Source organism: Heloderma suspectum, chromosome 1, assembly GCF_057233095.1.
Source record: "Heloderma suspectum isolate Gila_16-S chromosome 1, 16-S_ref, whole genome shotgun sequence".
NCBI lineage: Eukaryota > Metazoa > Chordata > Lepidosauria > Squamata > Helodermatidae > Heloderma > Heloderma suspectum.
The window spans coordinates 278,353,885-278,373,879 of NC_139458.1; the positions used below are offsets into that span (position 1 = coordinate 278,353,885).

The following is a 19,995-nucleotide window of genomic DNA, read 5'->3' on the forward strand; positions in this document are numbered from 1 at the left end:
AAAATAGAATATGCCACAGCCAAATTCCTGCTAAAAAAATGGTACATGTGTCTCCAATTGATTTCATGCAACAGAAGCCTTATTTGCTATCGTCCAAAATAATGTGTTTCTATAGGATCAGCACCATAATATAGGAATTTCTTTACAGACTTTTACTACCAACACCCACTGAAAGAAGGCGTTATTATTCTTTTTTCAGATGTACAATGTGAATAGTGGAATTATTATTGGGGGTTGGACTCGATGGCCTTGTAGGCCCCTTCCAACCCTACTATTCTATGATTAAGGGAAAAATACTCCCTTCTATGGGGCTAATGGGAAGGATTTTTCTAGAGTATTGATTACATAAAGGACACTTTAACTATAGCAACGTCCATCAACATCTAGAATTGTAAACACTCACCACTACAGAAAATCCGGCCTGTATTGCATTGATTTAAGCATCCAGAAAATGGGGGAAACCATGGAAGAGTTGTGTTAAGTTAACTTGGCATCCATACGAACGCTGTAAATCTTATCCCTTTGTATCCTACCCTTCCCTTTCTCCAAGCAACCTGATGGCAAAGTACATGAGATTATCCCATTTTAACGTACAGAGTTGTTGTCAGGGTAACTTAGGCTGGGAGAGAGTTGTTGGCCGAAGATCACAATCAACAGTAGAATGAATGTTTCTTGAAACAGTGAGGCTACTGGCTGCAATGTCAGGTTTATGTTAGTTTCCCCCTTTAACATCTAGTACAGCTTACCTCATGGCATGACACTGTGGGCTTTCCTGCCATTGCTCCAGATTGCTGGCTATTGTTGGCAGGGAAAGGGAAAAGCAGCATAATGATATCAACACATAGGGTAAGTGGCATTACATGTCATGGCAGGAGAGAACTCAGCACAGGGCAGCTGTTTTTAGTAGCAACCCTATGGTGTGTGTGTGTTTTTGTAATATCTAGCTCCACCCAGAAATTGACTGAGCAAAATTTTAAACCTGGGTGTCTGCAGTGCCACTCTAGGTTCACTATGCCAAACCAGCTCTCAACAGAGCTTTTGGGGGAGGGGGGATTAATAGTGTTCTGCATCATTTCATTCGTATCTCTAACTTATAAACAGCAGCAATCCCTCTATCTGCGCAGACTCTTATTTCCTTTGCCACAAACCTTTCTGCATGTTCAACAAATGAGGCAGAATCCTACAACTGACAGCTCATTAATTATAAAACACTAATTAATTCTCAGGTTATTGTCCACACTTTTTGCTGAAAATTTCAGTGCTCCCATATGGGGAAGAAATGTGATCCCATAACTAAAGACATTATCATGGCACATATAGACAAGGAGGGTATAGGCACTTAAAAACTGCATCGACTCTCTCTCCCTATTTATGTTTACAAATTAGCATTCTTACATTCTGATCCCTATGCACGTTTACTTTGTAGTTAAGTCCCACACATTTCAATGGGACTTACTTTATAATAGGTATGCATAGGATTGCAGCTTTAGGATACATTTGCACACAAAACCCTAGATATAACTAAGTTTTCATTTTTAACTTGCAATGTGTCCTGAGCCCTTGGGATGGAACATGCTAGAAAGGTAAATGAAATAAATAATATCCATGATCCAATATGTGGAAGTCTTGGAGCTCAGTGAAAGAAGGCATATGCCTATCAAGAGGAATGGGATTTTACACATAATCACATTCCTGGAAATGCCATAACCATTATTGCTGAAGATTTCAGCCTGAGGCAGACCTGAAATGTTTCTACAACATGGTGACATAAAATGAAAATAGGATGGTCTAATGGGAAGCGTTAGGCAATTCTACTGGCACAGTGCTATTGCTACATCTGCAATATAAACAAAATACTAAAACACAGAACTTATCCTTCTAGCTCCTATAATTATACTTTTTCACTATGAAAAGTAATTGAGGAACAAAGCACTTTTCTATTACATTCATGATACTCAGTTATCTACCTAAAGCTAATCAACCAAAAAAATGAAAGCTATATGTGAGAGGAAGGATATATAGGTGGTTGTTGTTACATGGATTCTAACATAGCAGTGAAGGTTTGGGTATTATAAAATTAACTTTAGGATATTTTAGTATCTCTGCCTAAGCCTACAGACTTCATGCACTGATTAACAGAGAAATGTCAAGGAATGCAATAAAAAGGATGTGCCAGAAGACTTCTACATGGAAAGTAGTTGCATGAAAATATACATATGATGCACATCAATATATTCTGAAAGCTGCTCTACTTATTATATCCTTCTTCAACTCAACACACTAAGCTTAAAATAGGACAATGAAATAAAAAATGCTGCTAGATAACATTATTACTGTTATTAGTAAGTAGTCCAGAGATTGCAATATCAATGGTGCCCATTACCTTCTATAAAATAAAGTAACTACGCTCAATCAGCACAACTACTGGGGGAGAAATTCTTCTCATGGGAGGGGAAAAAACAACAAAATAGGAGTATTACAAGTTGAATACAATATGTGCGGTGGCATTTGCTAATATCATGAATATGATATGCAAATTAAAACTCTTATATGAGGTTCACACACAACTAAGATGTAATATATGTAATGTCATCTTTGGTGCTGAACAAGTTAGACATCTCTTGTTCCAGAATGATGTGATAAGATCCATCAGTTGTAAGTCATCAAAGTATTGCAGGTTTACCAAGTTACTGTCAGTGAATTTGAGACGGGGGTGCTTGAAGAAAAGCAATGTTCTATTAGACCCTACAACAGCCTTCCCCAACTTGGTGCCCTCCAGATGTTTTGGACTACAAGTTCCAGCATTCCTGACCACTGGCCATGGTGGCTGGGGCTGATGGGTGTTGAAGTTCAAACATCTATTGGTACCCACTGACATATGTTTATGGTTAATGTATATCATATCATATCAATCATATTGTATCATATCATATCATATATCATATGAAAATAGGATGGTCTAATGGGAAGGGTTAGGCAATTTTCAAACATGAAAATAATCACACTGAAAACCCTGGAGCATCCTCTCATTTCTTATTGGAAGGCAGACATGCCAAGTTGGAAGCACTGCAGGAGTTTCTCATGCTCTGGGTTTTGGCCTGGGCAGCATCACTTCCCAAGATACCCTTGAAGAGGTACAGCCCAAACCAAAATTAGCATGCAAGAAACTTGTGCAACAACCCCAACCTGTGCTAGGAGTGATGAGGGCCAGAAGGAATCAGATATGGCTCGTCAGCTGCAAGTTGTCCATCACTTTGATAAATCATTAGAACCAACTGCTTTGTGAATCATAAAAACATTTTAACAACTAGAGTAAGAACAACAAAAAAATCAATTCTGTCTGAAAGGAAATTAGCTATCCAAGGTCACAGAATGATAGAATCATAGAATAGTAGGGTTGGAAGGGGCCTACAAGGCCATCGAGTCCAACCCCCTGCTCAATGCAGGAATCCAGGTCAGAGCATCCCTGACAAATGGCTGTCCAGCCTCGTCTTGAACGCCTCCAGTGTGGGAGAGCCCACCACCTCCCCAGGTAATTGGTTCCATTGTCATATTGCTCTTACAGTCAGGAAGTTTTTCCTGATGTTCAGCCGGAATCTGGCTTCCTGTAACTTGAGCCCATTATTCCCTGTCCTGCACTCTGGGATGATCAAGAAGAGATCCTGGCCTTCTTCTCTGTGACAACCTTTCAAGTACTTGAAGAGTGCTATCATATCTCCCCTCAGTCTTCTCTTCTCAAGGCTAAACATGCCCAGTTCTTTCAGTCTCTCTTCATAGGGCTTTGTTTCCAGTCCCCTGATCATCTTTGTTGCCCTCCTCTGAACCCTCTCCAGTTTGTCTGCATCTTTCTTAAAGTGTGGTGCCCAGAACTGGACACAGTACTCCAGATGAGGCTTAACCAGTGCTGAGTAGAGGGGAACTAGTACTTCCCAGGATTTGGAAGTCATGAGCCTTTGGGGTGAGCCAGCATGTTTAAGTAAGTTGTGATGTAGTGTGAAGAGTATGCTCACACAACCAAGGACTAAAATTGTGCTCCAATCCACCCATCAGACAAGTGCATGCAAAGCAGCAGCATGTGTCTACCCAACAGAGCCATCAGAAGATCACTGCACAAGGGAAAAACAGGGGTAAGACTGTCACTATTCATACGCACCAACCAGCAGCCTGGCACAGGGATATGTATCCATGGAACCATCCACACATCATGAATAGGAGAAAGTGTAGTGTGGTGCTAAGAGAAGATAGGTCAATTCAGCCTATTTCTGAGGAATGGGTAATATAATGTAAATAACTGGCAAGGCAAAGACAGCTAAGCTGCACACTGAACACATTTGCCTGAAGCAAATTTACACCATTAGTATGTGAAACCTGAGCCCAAACCTGGAGACCAATGAGAATTAATCATCTTAATAGTATCACAAGTCAGCAATGATTGCATCCCTTACAGGCCATGGATTTCCCATTCATGCCCACCATCACAGCCCTCGCAGTATCCCCAAAGCCCAGATGAATAAGGTAGGCATGAACCATTCAGACAAACAATGTTTAATGAATACAGGAACAATGGGAAACAGAGACATAGACAGGAACATTATTGGTCAAATGGAACTAAAAATGTTGGGTTCAATGCTTTGAATCCATTGGTGCTTCCACCAGCAGAACAGAAACTGCTGGTGGAAGGGATTTCCCCTATGCCCTGCATTGCCCTACACACACCCCAAATCTGCTCCAGGGGATCCTCTGAAGCAGATCTGGGAGGCACACGGAGAGGAGGAGAAGACATGGAAGTCCAATCATGCAACACTGTATTTAAGCCACTGAGACAACAGCTATCTCATTACCTAGGCCAGGGTGGGCAACCTAGGCCCTCAGCCTAACTTCAAAAGCCTTTGGCATGCAATCAGTTCAGGCTTCTGACAAGAGTGATCTGTCCCTTCCATGGAAGCCCAATGAGTGGGAAGGAAGAGAGAGAAAAGGGGGTGGGGAAGAGAGAGAAAAGGTGGTAGCAGAAAGAGAACAGGGGTGACCCACTCGCTTTTGGCTCTGGCCCTGCCCACCACCAACATGCAGCCCACAACAGATCACCTGCAAGAGAATTCAAGCCTCAACAAGAAAAAGGCTGCCCATCCCTAACCTAAGGAGCAGTGCAATTGTCCCTCAATCTTCCCTGCCCATACTGGTTTGCCATGGTACCCATGACGTGTAGGTCCTGGAATAAAGGATGGAGAACAGATGGACATAAAACATAGGAAAGGTGCATATTATTGTTATGTACAACTGTTATGTACCAATAATTTCCATATTTCTGATACACAAGTTCCAAACCCACATATGTGCAACCCAGTATGGCACATGCTCACCCACACCAGCATAAAAACCTTTTGCAGGGGTCCCCAACGTGAACAGGTCCCCAATGTAGTGCCCACAGGCACCCAATTCTTTATTCTTTTGACACACATCCTCTTTTATTATTATAAAGTAACTGTGAAATGATCGTATTAATAATTGTGATCTGACAGTGAGCACAATCAAGCCTAAATTAAGCACTTCTGGATCCCATCGATTTTAACAGGAAAGAGCTCATACTAAGGTGGCTTTAAAATGCTTAAGTCATGACCATTATTAATATAGTATAATATTGTTAGGATGAACAACTATGAGTAAATATAAAGATGCACATGTACTACACTTTTGCTGCAGAAATATCAACTCAACCCAATTGATTGAAAGACCTGATCTGATTTTTTTTATTATTTTTGTCCATTTTTTTACTATACATGTATGGATTTGTATGAAATGCATACAGCTTGCTAGCAATTATACGTGGGCTTCAGCAAAAGTGGACCAAATATCGAAATAAATACCCATTTGAAGGTGGCATCTATATGCCACCCTTTACTGAAAGCGTTATAAGGTTCTCAATCCATTGCATTATAGGAGGTGGGTGTTTATCCTTCCAATGTTGTAATATCAGTCTTTTAGCTGTCAAAAGGGCACAGAGAATCCATTTACGCTGACCCTTCATTAATTTCCATAAAGAAGGAAATAATTAAAAAGAATGCGTACATCAGTGAATATTAAAAGACTGTTCCAGTACAGATTGTTTCTGTGTAATAACCTCCACGTAAAATAAACAGCTACTGGATGTTACAGCTTCCAATAGGCACAAATAATTTTTTGTTGTTGAATAAGACGCAGCCTAAAATCCATAGATACCAAAGACAGACGCCAAAGCGGCGATCTACTGATTAGGCATTTGGTGGAGGTGCACACAGCAGTATCTAAAATTCCCAAATGTGCTCACAGATCCAAAAAGGTTGGGGACCACTGACCTATTGCAACAGACTACCACCAGTCAAGAGGTTTCCCTTTCCTTTAGCACTATTATCCTCTACATGATGTACACACACAAAATCCCAGCTCCAAATTATTCTTCAAAAATGCAGAAAAACTACAGCACCCCTAGACTGTCCATAGCAGCTTAGAACACAACATATGAAGATAGTGTCATCCCATATATGCTGAAGCAGACAGCACAGTGCAATGTCCTGTGCATCCTAACACAGAACAACTCACCATCCTGGATGACTTCTAGGTCTCCAACTGCATTCTGCATCAATTCTAGTTGGGGCAAATTGGCAGAGTCCACATGGTCCTCTGGCTGATTGCTGCCTCCTATGTCCTTCTCAGGTACAAGGTGTGGTGGTGCATCATGTCCCTTCTTCTCTAGGGAAGCATTGCTACCCATGGCTCCCTCAGTCTCTTTGTTGCCAGTTCTTGGAGAGATAACTTGGTGGAGAGACAACAGTGGTGGGGTATCAATATTAACATTGCTTGTGTTGCTGTCAGTCCTTGCTATGGATCCAAGTGCTCCAACTGCTAACTCCTCCTCACCTATGGGACAAAAAATGTAAGTGCATAAAATGAAGTCCAGGCCAAAAGGCAGCAACAATTAAATGGCACAGTGATGCAAGATTCTTGGACACTGAACTTACCAGTTCGTGATGATCAATGATTGCCATTGCTCAGCAGCTCTTATGAGGTTCCTGATCCTCCTGTAACGTGGAGGCAGGTTACTAGAGAGTGTTATCATTTCCAGGTGAATCAAAGAAGGGTCCCTTGAGCTAGTTCCACTTGCCACTGCATCAGACTATCCAGTGGAGCCCTACCTCATCCAGAATGACCAAGAAAAATGACAATATAGGTAGCTATTGGTCATTATGGCACCATTGCCCATGAACAGCTCAACCCTTTGGCTCCTTTGATTTCTCTAAGCATGATATTCCTCTTAGCATAAGATTAACAGATGGGCTGGTCAGCGATGTCTGAATTTTGGAGCCTATGCTGCTTTTTGCTACTCTTCAGTATATATCTTCCATGATGTGGAAGATGAGGAGGCACAATGGTTCCTTATTGGAACTGGCAAGCCAACTGCAGTATGTTCTTCATCCTCAGTAGTTTCAGTTCTGACCACTCAGTATTTCCACCAGCCCATTCACATATAAGTGTTTACATAACAACTGTAGCACACACAACTGTGATCAGGCATCAGGTACCTCAGGGTTGGGACAAAGTGATGGTCAGAAAGGCCATCTCCAAAAGCCCACATGACCACTTCCTATATTGGAATGTGGAATGAACACAAGGTCAGACTTCGCAAAATCTGTACACGGTACCGAAATCACCCGTGACTGGAAGTTAGATGACATAATTGCAGGATAAATAGTTGTTCATCCAACAGTTAATCAACTGCTGTACTGTTTATTAAAGTGAAAAGGTGGTAATATGTATTGGCTGGTCCCCTCTGCATTATTCCATAACAGACATGTATTCCTTTGCCATGGAACATTATAAAGGACCACACGTACATTATCATCAGGGATGCAGTCTGCAGTAGTACAGGCACTGGAACCATAGCTTCAATTTGCCCAATGAGTTTTTCAATCACGTTGCATGTTTTGTAGTACGCAAGATTCAGCTTACATCTGTTGATGTATGTAGCAAAGTTCTTTAATACATTTGTCCTGTCATCGATGGATACAGGAATACTGGTCAGTAACAAGCTTGCAGTTATCTCCCATGTGTTCTTCTGTTTATATTTCCAACAATTTTCTAGGGATTTGCAATATTGTCCTGTGGTTATTGCTATCATAGCAGCAGCAGTCATCCATGGAACAGTTTCTTTGTTCCAAGATGGCCACTTTAGGATCAGTGACAGAGTGTCCTGGGAGGCGGAAGTGTTCTCCCAGTGTTTGTTGAATATTGCCATTCCTGATGTCAGGTTTGAGTCCATTTATTCTTTTCCATAGAGACACGCCTGTTTGCCCTATGTAGAATGCAAAATGGCATTTTGTCAGAAGATGGCGTATATCACATTAGAAGTTGAACAAGTGAATATAAACCCCTAATGTCGTGGATGGTATTATTAGGTCCTGTAATTCTATTTCCAGGTTAGATATGGGGAAAAGAGTTGGCATCTGGGTTTATTGCAGGAGCTGTTTCCTGTGTTTGTATCCTTGATATGTGGCCTGTTATTGTTAGAGAGCAGCTTTTACAGGCTGGAAAAGGGGGCTATCTATAAGCAAGTACAGAGCTACCACCCAAGGCCCGTGAGAGGGATGTGTCTTTGCTAGAATGGGCTACAGATCATTGATACATTTGAGTAGTTTTAGCTAGGAACTGTAGGTGACAACAAGCAGTGTAGTTCTGTTTTCTCTTCCAAGTCTGTCCTGAAGTAGATTGTTCCTAGGTCCAGTCTGGTCTTGTCAATTTGTTTTTCACTTCGTTGGGTGGGTATTGTAGTCTGAGGAATTCTAGAATTAAATCCTTGAGTCTCTGACTGATGAATCTGAACAGATATGGTTGTATTGTAGGGCTTGGCTGTAAACAATGGATCCTGTAGTATATTCTTGGTGGAAGCTAGAAGCATGTAAGTACTGTCATGAATATTTGCCCCCAGAAGACTTTGCACTCGTTTAAGCATCTTGCAAGAGCCTTGCACCATCTTGTAATAATAGCTTTCCTAACAAATATTCATTGTGACAAAATGCTTTTTTTTGTTTTCTACATCTCTCATATAAAGCTACAACTCTCATAAAAGAAGTATATGAAATATTAGATACTCATATTAAGATGGAATCATTTTGATTCTAGCAAATGTATTCACTCTGACATGCCGAAACTTTTCACTATATTTTCCCCCTGCCCTACTACAGTTAACCAAAGTGACAAGTGAAAAAGAAGATTGAAACATTTCCCACCTAAACTCAGGAAAAATAACATATGCTTTAGATAAAGAGTTTGAAGGGAGGATGACTAGTTAGTCAGTAAAAAGAATATTATTAATATTTTCTGCTTATATCGTAAATGAGTGATGAAGACATGAAATATTTTGGGGAGTGAATAGGACTGAAAACACTTCAGGGTTAAGCTAGCCCAAAGACAAAAGAGGCTAAGGGTGAAATCCTATGCCTGTTTAGACCAAAAAAAAGTCCTACAACTCCCAGCATTCCCCAGCCAGCCATAGATTTCACCCTAAGTAAGAGAACTCAGATGCAACTTAAAATCAAGTATCCTGTTTTAGAAACTTAAAGGAAATCTGTTGAGCAGTAGTGCTAACAAAGAAATGAAATGAATTCATTACTTCCAAGTCATAGCTGGGAATTTGGGTAAAAATAATAATTCATTGTTAAAAAGAGTTGAGCTTAAGTTCCTTTCTTTCTTGAGCTTCACCTAACCAGCTCATAAGGAATCATATAAACACTAGGGACAGAGCTGAGAGATTCTGGGATGAGAACATCTGTCCTCATCTTGAGTTCTCTTATCCTTTTGGGTCAGCTCAGAAATGTCATATAGCTAAAACATTTCACTCTTTTTTTAAAGAAAGGCATGCTCCTGAAACAATCCTTAGAAAGTTTTTTGAAATGCATTTGGCTCATTACAACTACTTAGAGCAGGAGAATCCCTAGACAAGGACAAATCTGTTGCAGTGGGCAGTGGGCAATATCCAATGCTGCCCGTATACCAGTGAGATCTACTGCTAGTGCAATGGGAAGCTAGTGTTTCCTAGCTCTGCTTACTGGACCTGACATGGAAACAAGCATTTCGGCTCCTTTCCAAGGTTGCTCTAAGAAGTACTATCTTCCTGTTGTGCTAGTGGTGGATCCTACTGGCGCAACACAAACAGTGGAAGCGCAGTGGCAGCATTGGGTACTGCCTAGTATGTGTAGCAGTCAGTAGGCACCGGCTCGTCTTTAAGGTGCCATAAGACTCTTAAGTTATTGCCAGAAAAGACTCATCCATAGGTTTTATGTTAAATTTCTCTCACTAGCTTTCCGTTATGAGAGTGTCAGCCAAAAGCATTTATTTATTTTATTTATTTATTATTAAATTTATTAATCGCCCATCTGGCTGGTCACCCAGCCACTCTGGGCAATGTACAGCGTATAATAAAACAGTTTAAAACAATAAAATTCTACAATAAAAACGTTTTCTAAAATACCCTAACCCACCCCAAATGCCTGCCTGAACAACCACTTTTTAATGCACGGCGGAAGCTCATTAAAGAAAGGGCATGACGGAGTTCCCTAGGGAGGGAGTTCCACAGAGTGGAGGCCACCACAGAAAAGGCCCTCTCCTTCGTCCGCACCAGTCTAGCTGTCCTGGCTGATGGGACAGAGAGAAGGCCATCCGAGGCTGATCTTGTTAAGCGGCCTGTCTGGTGCTGCTGGAGGCACTTCTTAAGATAGGCTAGGCCGGAACCATATAGGGTTTTAAAGGTCAAAACCAACACCTTGAATTTGGCCCAGAAAACAACTGGTAACCAGCGCAACTCCTTCAGCACTGGAGTGATGTGATCTCGCCGGCTGCTGCCTTTAATCAGGCGAGCCGCCGCGTTCTGTACCAGCTGCAGCTTCCGAACCGTCTTCAAGGGTTACCCCACGTAGAGCGCATTACAGTAGTCTAAACGAGAGGAGACCAGGGCATGTACTACCGATGGGAGCAGATGGTCTGGAAGGAAGGGGTGCAGCCACCGTATCAGATGGAGTTGATACAGCGCTGTCCGGCTCACAGCTGACACCTGAGCCTCCATGGACAGCTGGGAGTCCAAAATGACCCACAGGCTGCGGACCTGGTCTTTCAAGGGTAGCGGTTCCCCATTCAACACCAGGTCAACATCCCCCAGCCTCCTCTTGTCTCCCACCAAAAGTACCTCGGTCTTGTCAGGGTTCAGCTTCAGCTTATTCCTCCCCATCCAGCCACTCACCGTCTCCAGACATTTGGACAGGGATTCTACGGCCAATCTTGGTGAAGGTTTGAACGAGAGGTAGAGCTGCATGTCATCCGCATATTGATGACACCGCACCCCAAACCTCCTGAAGATAGCCCCCAGCGGCTTCACATAGATGTTAAATAGCATCGGGGAGAGGAAGGAACCCTGTGGCACCCCACAAGTGAATGGCCACGGGTCCGAAACCTCCTCTCCCAGTGCTACCCTCTGGTACCTGCCGGAGAGGAAGGACCGGAACCACCGCAATACGGTGTCTCCAATGCCCAACCCCTCCAGGCGGTCCAGGAGGATACTGTGGTCAACGGTATCAAATGCCGCTGAGAGGTCGAGGAGAACAAGGAAGGAGCATTCACCCCTATCCAGAGCCCTCCTCATATCATCCACCAAGGTGACCAAGGCCGTTTCTGTCCCATGCCCAAGCCTGAAGCCTGAGTGAAATGGGTCTAGATAATCAGTTTCTTCCAAGAAAAGCATTCCTGATATATGTGTGTCCCCCACATATATATCCTAGAATTCCCTCACAGAAAATATACACCAAGAGGCTCAGTCTCCCCACATGGAAAAACCCCACTTGCATTAGAGCATACCCTTAAAAGCGATGCATTTGTGAAAGATACACATTTCTCAACATCTGACATTTCTTAAATCAATTTCTCAGGCTTTTGTAATCAGAAATCTGCAGTAGCTTTTCCATGGCACTAGTTAATGAATATAGCCTCACCACTAAGACAGTTACACATTTCCTTCTCCTTACAAATGAATGCTAACTAGCCACCCAGCTGAAAAAATGGGTTTTAATAGCCATGACAGGAACAAAGATAATAAGTCTCAAGAACAAATGAAATAGCTGATGTAAGACTTTTGTTGAATAGGTTACCAGACTTTAATATATTACTGGAAAAGATTACAGAAGAAATAACAAACATTTAACATTGTCTGAAACAACGTGGCCTCATTTACAAGTGCATGTTGGTTTGAAAAACAGTTTTAAGGAGGAACTGCTGTGGGCTGCTTGTTTAAATCAAGGGAGCTACAAGTGTTCTGCTTCTCTAACTATTGCAGAAGCAAAAATGAACCACAACCTTTTAGATAAAGCAACAAACAGTCTTGTGGCATCTTAAAAGACATTTACCTAAATTTATTTACTGTGCAATCCTATACATATCTCCTCAGAAGTAAGTCCCACTGTATCCAGTGGGGCGTACTCCCAGGTAAGTGGGTATAGGATTGCAGCCTTAGTTATTTTTAGTTTTTTAATGTTCATTACTTATTTTCCCCTTATCCAAACCTTGGCAGGAATGAGAATAAGCCCTGTACTAGAACACATACAGGGGAGCAAATCTGTAGTTTGTGTTGTGTGAAAGGCCTATACAAACATATGGTGGTCAACTCCCTCACCCCACCAAAGCTGAATACAGTCATGCAGATGCAATAATACTACCACCTCCATGTTGAAGTTTTGAATTGCTGTATATAAACATGGTGAAGATACAATAATCCCAGGTGGTCTGAGAGAATAAAGCAGCTTCCCTCAAATAATATAGAATCAAGAGTCAAAATCTCTTCATGTAAAGATGGAGTGCAATAACCACCCATCCTCACAACAGCCTCCTGAGACAGTGGGGATCTCTACACCTCAAGTTTATTGTGCGTTCATGGTTGCTCACTCACTGAATTGTGCGGGTCCGTTACATGATGTCGTCGTTGTCCAGTCATTATCCCACTATTTCCTCCCACCTATCCCATGTTTTCCTCAAATGGAAATAAATGGGTATTTTTCCAAATTTGTGCAAATGTCTTCCCTGTGTATTTCTCCCCTAGCATGAATGAAGCACTGAGTGTGGTTGTTGGGGGCATGGTCATGATGTCGAAGGTGGTGATGAAGGTCTGATGGGGGTTCAGCCTTCCCGCTCCAGCGCCATTTTGGCTCCTCGCCATTTTCAGCCTGCCTGTTCAAAACAGAGTGGCAGAATGGCAGAGGAGCAGCACAGCAGCGGGGCAGAGGGTGGCAGAGTGGAGGAGCAGCAGAAGGGCTGAATGGCAGGGACTGGCCAAAAGCATGGCCCAGGGAGATTGGTGGGGGGGCTGTCCACATGTCAGTCTCCATCTACCAGTAATATGCAAGGGGAGGGAAAGGGGCAGGAACCCAGGAACAAGTATCACTGAACCTGGAGCCTGTGTAATGCCTCTTCATGGAAACATAACGCTATAGGAATGGCCATCTACAGAGAAGGAAGCGCGTGTAAAGGGAATCAGTTGTGATCCTGCATTTAAAACAGAAGTGGAAAGCCCCTTTTTAAAAGCAGGATTTTAGGTGTAGAAATCCCCAGTAACATGGAGGAAGTGATTTCACAATTAGCAAGTTACTCATACTTCTGAACCCCCACTTTCACCACAGCAAGATCTGTGTACTGCACAGGTAATTGTAATGTCAAGCACATAGATCTGATTGTAAGAAATCTCCACTTCAGACCTTATATCAGAAGGTGAGATTCAGAAGTGTGTTATGATAAGTGGAACTGCAACAAAATGTTGCAGTGTGGAGTGTTCCTGGTTCGGAGTTCAAGCCAGGTAAACCTCGCCCTGTTCCATGACTCTCCATTCCATTCCTACTCCCACTTGTTTTCGGGGGGGGGGGGGGCAGATCCTTCTCAACAGTCAGTCAACATTCTTAGCATGCTCAATCCACATTGGACTTGGGGCGCCCCTTATGATTTTTTCCCAAAGTTTCTTTGTACTGTAAACCTTTGGGTTCCTCCCTCTTGTACTTCTCTGTTGCCATTTTGGTATATAGGCAACATTCAGTATATAGGATTTCATACATACAAGTAGTGCCCAAGGGCAACCCAGAATGAACACAGCACATGGTAGACTATTGCCCAGTTCACCACATGTCCAAATCTCCAGCTTTTTTCAAGGATTTTTTTTTTAAACTGAGTCAGCAGCTCATCACTGGCAGGTTATGAATTTGAATAAAGACAACCCACATACCATGTAAAAAAGTCAATTTAGATAAAGGTGAGCACAAATTCTACCATGTTAAAAATGTTCATGACATTGGCAATGGTATGCATCCTTACTATACAAAGCAGCCAGTATAAAGCCAGTGAGAACAGAGAACCAGGTTAGCTAATGGAACAGGAGAACAAAGGAGGCAAGTGAAGTCATCACAATCTACAACTAATTGCCCTGTGGGTAGGTAGAGGAGAGTGAGATAGGCACACCAAGGCAGACAAAGAAGCAGGCCTGCTCTAGTTGGAGTCTCCTTCCTTCCCCAACCTTGTAGGGTCATCTATAACCAACTGTCCTATTGGAAGCAAAAGGAGAGGGAAGGAGATGAAGACGACATGGAAGCCAATGACAGCACCCTCCCCCCACCCCTTTCCAGGGCCAATTGAAAAAACTCCCCTGTGGGAAAGATCCTACTGAATTGTTATGTTTTTATATTATCATATTGTGATTTTAATATTGCATTTTGATTTTACTTGCAATCCACCTTGAAAGGATCTGTATCCTGAAAGACAGGATATAATTAATTTAAATAAATTAATTAAATTATGCTCATAGGGGTTGTTGCTATTCCCCCTCCAATTTCATACTCAAGGAAACAACATGTACATTTTAATTTTCTCATCGCACAAAGTAGTCTGCCACCACCACTCTCCCCTCTCAGTCCCACCCAGATTCATCAGAATCCTTTGCCTGACTTCCTGTGTTGGCTGTTGACCTTAGGTTTCTATGGCATTATGTCACAGAGGAGCTGAGCTCCTTCAGACTTATAATTCCAAAACATGAAAATGATTCCATCAATGTTCCATAGATGTTCTGTTGTAGATTACAAAAGAAAATTGAATACAGGTGAGATAGTTAAGTGTTATCAATGTTTTACAGATGAAGTAAGTATGCTCAGGTCAAATTATGTACTCAATTACAATGCCATCAAAGTCAATGGGATAATAATACTCATAACCCTTGACCCAGAATGGCATGCACTGAGGCCAGTTAGGGGTCCCAGATTACTTCGTAGATTCTGGCTCTCAAGTTATTGTCAAGTACTGTGTTACTGCCTGAATAAATATTACCTTATCTTTTCCACTTCAAAATCCCAGAGCACAGACAAAATTTAGTTGAAATGAAAGTTGAATGTATATACAAAGATAAATCCTTTAGAAATTTAGAGAGCAACATGAGATATTTTGTAGGCATGTTGAGTGAACTGGGAAGCGGTGGGGAGGAGGAACATAAGACCCATACTGACCCTGATACTGAAGATAATATATAGCCACCATGACCAGTAGTCATTGATAGCCTTATTCTCTATAATAGCCTTATCCTCAATGAAAAAAGCAAATGGCTGATTTTAAGGTTTACGGTGCAATCCCATACTCAAGATCAAAAGGAGCCTCAGGATTTGGTGGAAGCCCCGCTACGCCAGTAGAACTTGAGATATGCCACCAGCATGAAAGATACACCAGTGGAACAGCCCAGATACATCAGTAGAACAATCGTTTGCAAAGTTACAACAGAGAAACAGCCAAAATGGGGTGGAGTTGTAGACAGTCCATGGGTTGCACAAGGGAGGAACACCCTAACACCATATCTTAGATCCCTTCAATTGACTGCCACGGCCCTGGTGACAACGCAACACTACACCAGCTCCAGACCTAGTACAAAGAATTTCCCTCCCATTAACTTCAATGGGAGGAGAAAAACACCTAAAAAATAGCTGCCCCTCATCTATGACCTTCCACACACCACCACAATAGCCCATTCGATGTGGTGCAATAGAGCACCCAATCACACCAGCCATACATAAATCCCATCACAGGAGACAATAATTTCAGATGATAGGGCACACGACATGGTGCTATATCTCTGTAGCTCCATGACATGTACATTGGGAGTTCACAAGGGAGAAATCTGGTGATGAGAAACTATGTAAAAAGGGCACTTTGGTGCCTTTCCACACAAAGGGAGCACTTTGTACAGAACACCTTGGTCTAAGAACCCACAGGAGAAACTGAGCACATTGCTAACACTTCTCAGCTTAGAACTTTAACATGTACCTTGCCTCAAGTCTCCAGACACAAACACTCCACATGCCCCCACTGCAACAATGGGGGGTGGGGGGTGCCAGGCCACAGCAACCCACACAGATAAGCAAGGGAGGGTAAACACGTTCTGTAACATATAATTGCTGGAACTGTCTCCCACCTCTTCCCACCCACCCATTTGCTGTGGTGAGTCTTATCTGAACTGTATTGCTTTCTTTCCCCCACAGCAGCAGAGAACAGTGTCTTCCACATACAGGGGAGGCACTCACCCCCACATGCAGGTAAGCTCTCTGTTGGTAAAGGCTATGCACTCCATTCCAGCCATTGCCATGGCTAGCCAAACACTCATGAGCACTTTTGCGTTGCAGGAGCCAGTGTTTCACTACAGTCCCAAAGCAGGGAGGGATACACAAGCTTGTAGTCACTGCAATCTCAACCACACTGTCAGAAGCAACTCCTATTGTGCCCCAAACATGATGCTGTTTTGCCAGACATGCAAAAAAGTGAGCGGGGCCATTCCCCCACACTTCCCTCTGGTTGGGCTCTAATTCCCATCTCCTACTCCAGTTCCCTGCCCTATTCAGTGAGCCACTAGACGCTTCCGCTGTCAGTAAGCGCTACCCATGTTGTGTGTCCGTGTCCTTCCCCTCCCCATTGGCTGCTTGGCCAAAGAATAGTTTCCCTCCATTGTCCCAAGAGGGCTGTGTGTGCTCTCTGCAGGCTCTCTGTCCAGGGAGCGATGTGCGTGCTGTGATGTGCTGTGCTGTGTTGTGTGGCTTCTCCTTCCTTGCCTTTTTGTATCTTAAAAACAGTGCTTATGAGGAGTACCAGAGGATTCAAACCCCTGTCTGTAGGGAGGCCTGCGGACTTATTGTAGCAGGGCTGTTTGTTGGCTGTGCTACTTGGGATGATGGAGTGCAGGTGCTATGGCATTGCCTCGTGTGTTGTGTGTGTGGCATTGCAAGAAGTGTGCTGGAGTTGCGTCCCTGTCATTGTGAGTTCTTCGTCTGCCTCTGTGTGTGCATGGCATGTGGGCATCATAACCAGCACAGCCCCTAACTAGTTTCCACTAGCAGTGTTTCCATGTGTAGGTTGGTTGTTTTTACGCTGTTTTTGCATTTTCTGTTGATATGTTTTCCCCTTCCCCTACTGGGCTGAGCACGCATAAGATATGGCAGCTGTACTACTGGCATAGCAGTGGCATTTCTCCCCACTCCCCAGTACAATTAGAATATAGATTTCCTCTGCCCATAGCCTCCTGGCAAAATTAAGATTTAAAAATACAATTAGATATATGATAACATTTTCATACTAAAAAAAAAAGTTCAGCAGAGGTCATTAAATTAATGAAGTCCTCCTGTATGCATCAGTTATTATCTGACACCTGTTGTACACAAATACAATTACACATGTGAATTGTTAGTGCTTGGATGGTAATCACCAAAACAGGTTAATTCAGTAAGGTTTTCATTTGTACCCTATACAGAGATTGAAAAACTACAGTAAAAAACATACTTTCCTATAAAAACATTCAATGACCTGATGGAAAAATAATTAGTTGAATTTGAAAATCAGCTCACTGCATTTTCATTTCGATATATTTACGCATGAGTGTAAGCAAGTCAAATGAAATACAAGAATTCCACCCACCTAGTGGCAAAGCTAACAGCTATAAAACTATAAAAGATACTCCATCTCCTATTACTGTAAGAGATACTCACATATCTTACCATCATGGATTATTATTAGTATTGGATTACAGTGGTACTAAATGTTGTTCTTTTGCTATTATAAATAATGTTATTTTAAAATGTATTACTTACGTTCCACATCATTCACATAAGCACGTTTTCAAAATTACACAATACAAAATAAATTACCGTGGAGAGGTAGCCATGTTAATCCATTGCAGCAAAAACAACAAAGCATTTCGTGTCACCTGAGGGCGCAATCCTATGCATGGCTGGCTGGCGAATACTAGGAGTTGTAGGACTTCTTTCTGTCTAAACATACATATAGTCAGGGCCAGAAATATTGGAGCAAGGATAACTCTTTTGGCAGTTGGCCTCTGTACACCACCACATTGAACTTGAAAGGAAACACACCCAGATGGGAGTGAAATCAGGACTTTCAGCTGTAATTTAAGGGGTTTGACAAAAGTGGGGCACAAACCATTCAGGAAGTACAGCCAGTGGCATCCACACACACCCATCATTGGTGGCTCATAAGTAATGGAACAAACCAACATCATTTCAAACTTAAGGATTGCCTTCAATTTTGTTGTTGTTCAGTCGTTAAGTCGTATCCAGCTCTTCGTGACCCCATGGACCATAGCACGCCAGGCCTTCCTGTCCTCTGCTCTCTCCCATGGTGTGCTCAAGTTCATATTCATTGCATCGGTGATGCTATCTAGCCATCTCATCCTCTGCCGTCCCCTTCTCCTTTTGCCTTCAATCTTTCCCAGCATCAGGGTCTTTTCCAGGGAGTTTTCTCTTCGCATTAGGTGGCCAAAATATTTGAGCTTCAGTTTCAGTATCTGTCCTTCCAATGAGCACTCAGGGTTGATTTCCTTTAGGATTGACTGATTTGACCTCCTTGCAGTCTGGGGGAATCGTAAGAGTCTTCTCCAGCACCACAGTTCGAAAGCATCAATTCTTCGGCGCTCAGCCTTTCTTATAGTCCAGCTCTCACAGCCATACGTTGCTACTAGGAAAACTGTAGCTTTGATTAGACGGACCTTTGTCGGCAAGGTGATGTCTCTGCTTCTTACTATGCTGTCTAGGTTTGCCATAGCTTTCCTCCCAAGGAGCAAGCGTCTTTTAATTTCATGGCTACAGTCACCGTCTGCGGTGATCTTGGAGCACAAGAAAATAAAATCTGTCACTGCTTCCATTTCTTCCCCTTCTATATGCCAGGAAGTGGTGGGGCCAGATGTCATGATCTTAGTTTTTTTAATGTTGAGTTTCAAACCAGCTTTTGCACTCTCCACTTTCACCCTCAACAAGAGGCTCTTGAGATCCTCTTCGCTTTCTGCCATTAGGGTGGTATCGTCTGTGTATCTGAGGTTGTTGATAATTCTCCCAGCAATCTTAATTCCGACCTGTGATTCATCCAACCTGGTGTTTCTCATGATGTACTCTGCATATAAATTAAATAAGCAGGGCGACAAAATACAGCCTTGTTGTACTCCTTTCCCAATTTTGAACCAATCGGTTGTTCCATGTCCAGTTCTTACTGATGCTTCTTGACCCTCGTACAGGTTCCTCAGGAGACAGGTAAGGTGGTCTGGTACTCCCATCTCTTTCAGAATTTGCCAGAGTTTGTTGGGATCCACACAATCAAAGGCTTTAGCGTAGTCAATGAAGCAGAAATAGACGTTTTTCTGGAATTCTCTTGCTTTCTCCATGATCCAGCGAAAGTTGGCGATTTGATCTCTAGTTCCTCTGCCTCTTCGAAACCCCGCTTGTACTTCTGGTAGTTCTCGGTTCACATACTGCTGAAGCCTACCTTATAGGATTTTGAGCATCACCTTGCTGGCATGTGAAATGAGCGCAATTGTACGGTAGTTTGAACACTCTTTGGCATTGCCCTTCTTTGGAATTGGAATGTAAACTGACCTTTTCCAGTCTTGTGGCCACTGTTGAGTGTTCC

At 42.6% G+C, this 19,995-nt stretch overlaps 1 protein-coding gene across 2 annotated transcripts in view; it reads right to left on the reverse strand.

Moving 5' to 3' along the window:
* The window catches only part of DCDC2C (doublecortin domain containing 2C), a 141,844-nt gene that overhangs the window by 66,600 nt on the left and 55,249 nt on the right, over nt 1-19,995 (reverse strand). The window contains exon 11 of one of the 2 annotated variants that reach the window (XR_014786557.1): nt 6,577-6,894. The exons of the other annotated variant lie outside the window; for it this stretch is intronic. The gene's annotated coding sequence lies outside the window, so the exon portion shown is untranslated. The remainder of the gene's footprint in view (nt 1-6,576; nt 6,895-19,995) is intronic. 2 annotated transcript variants of the gene reach the window in all.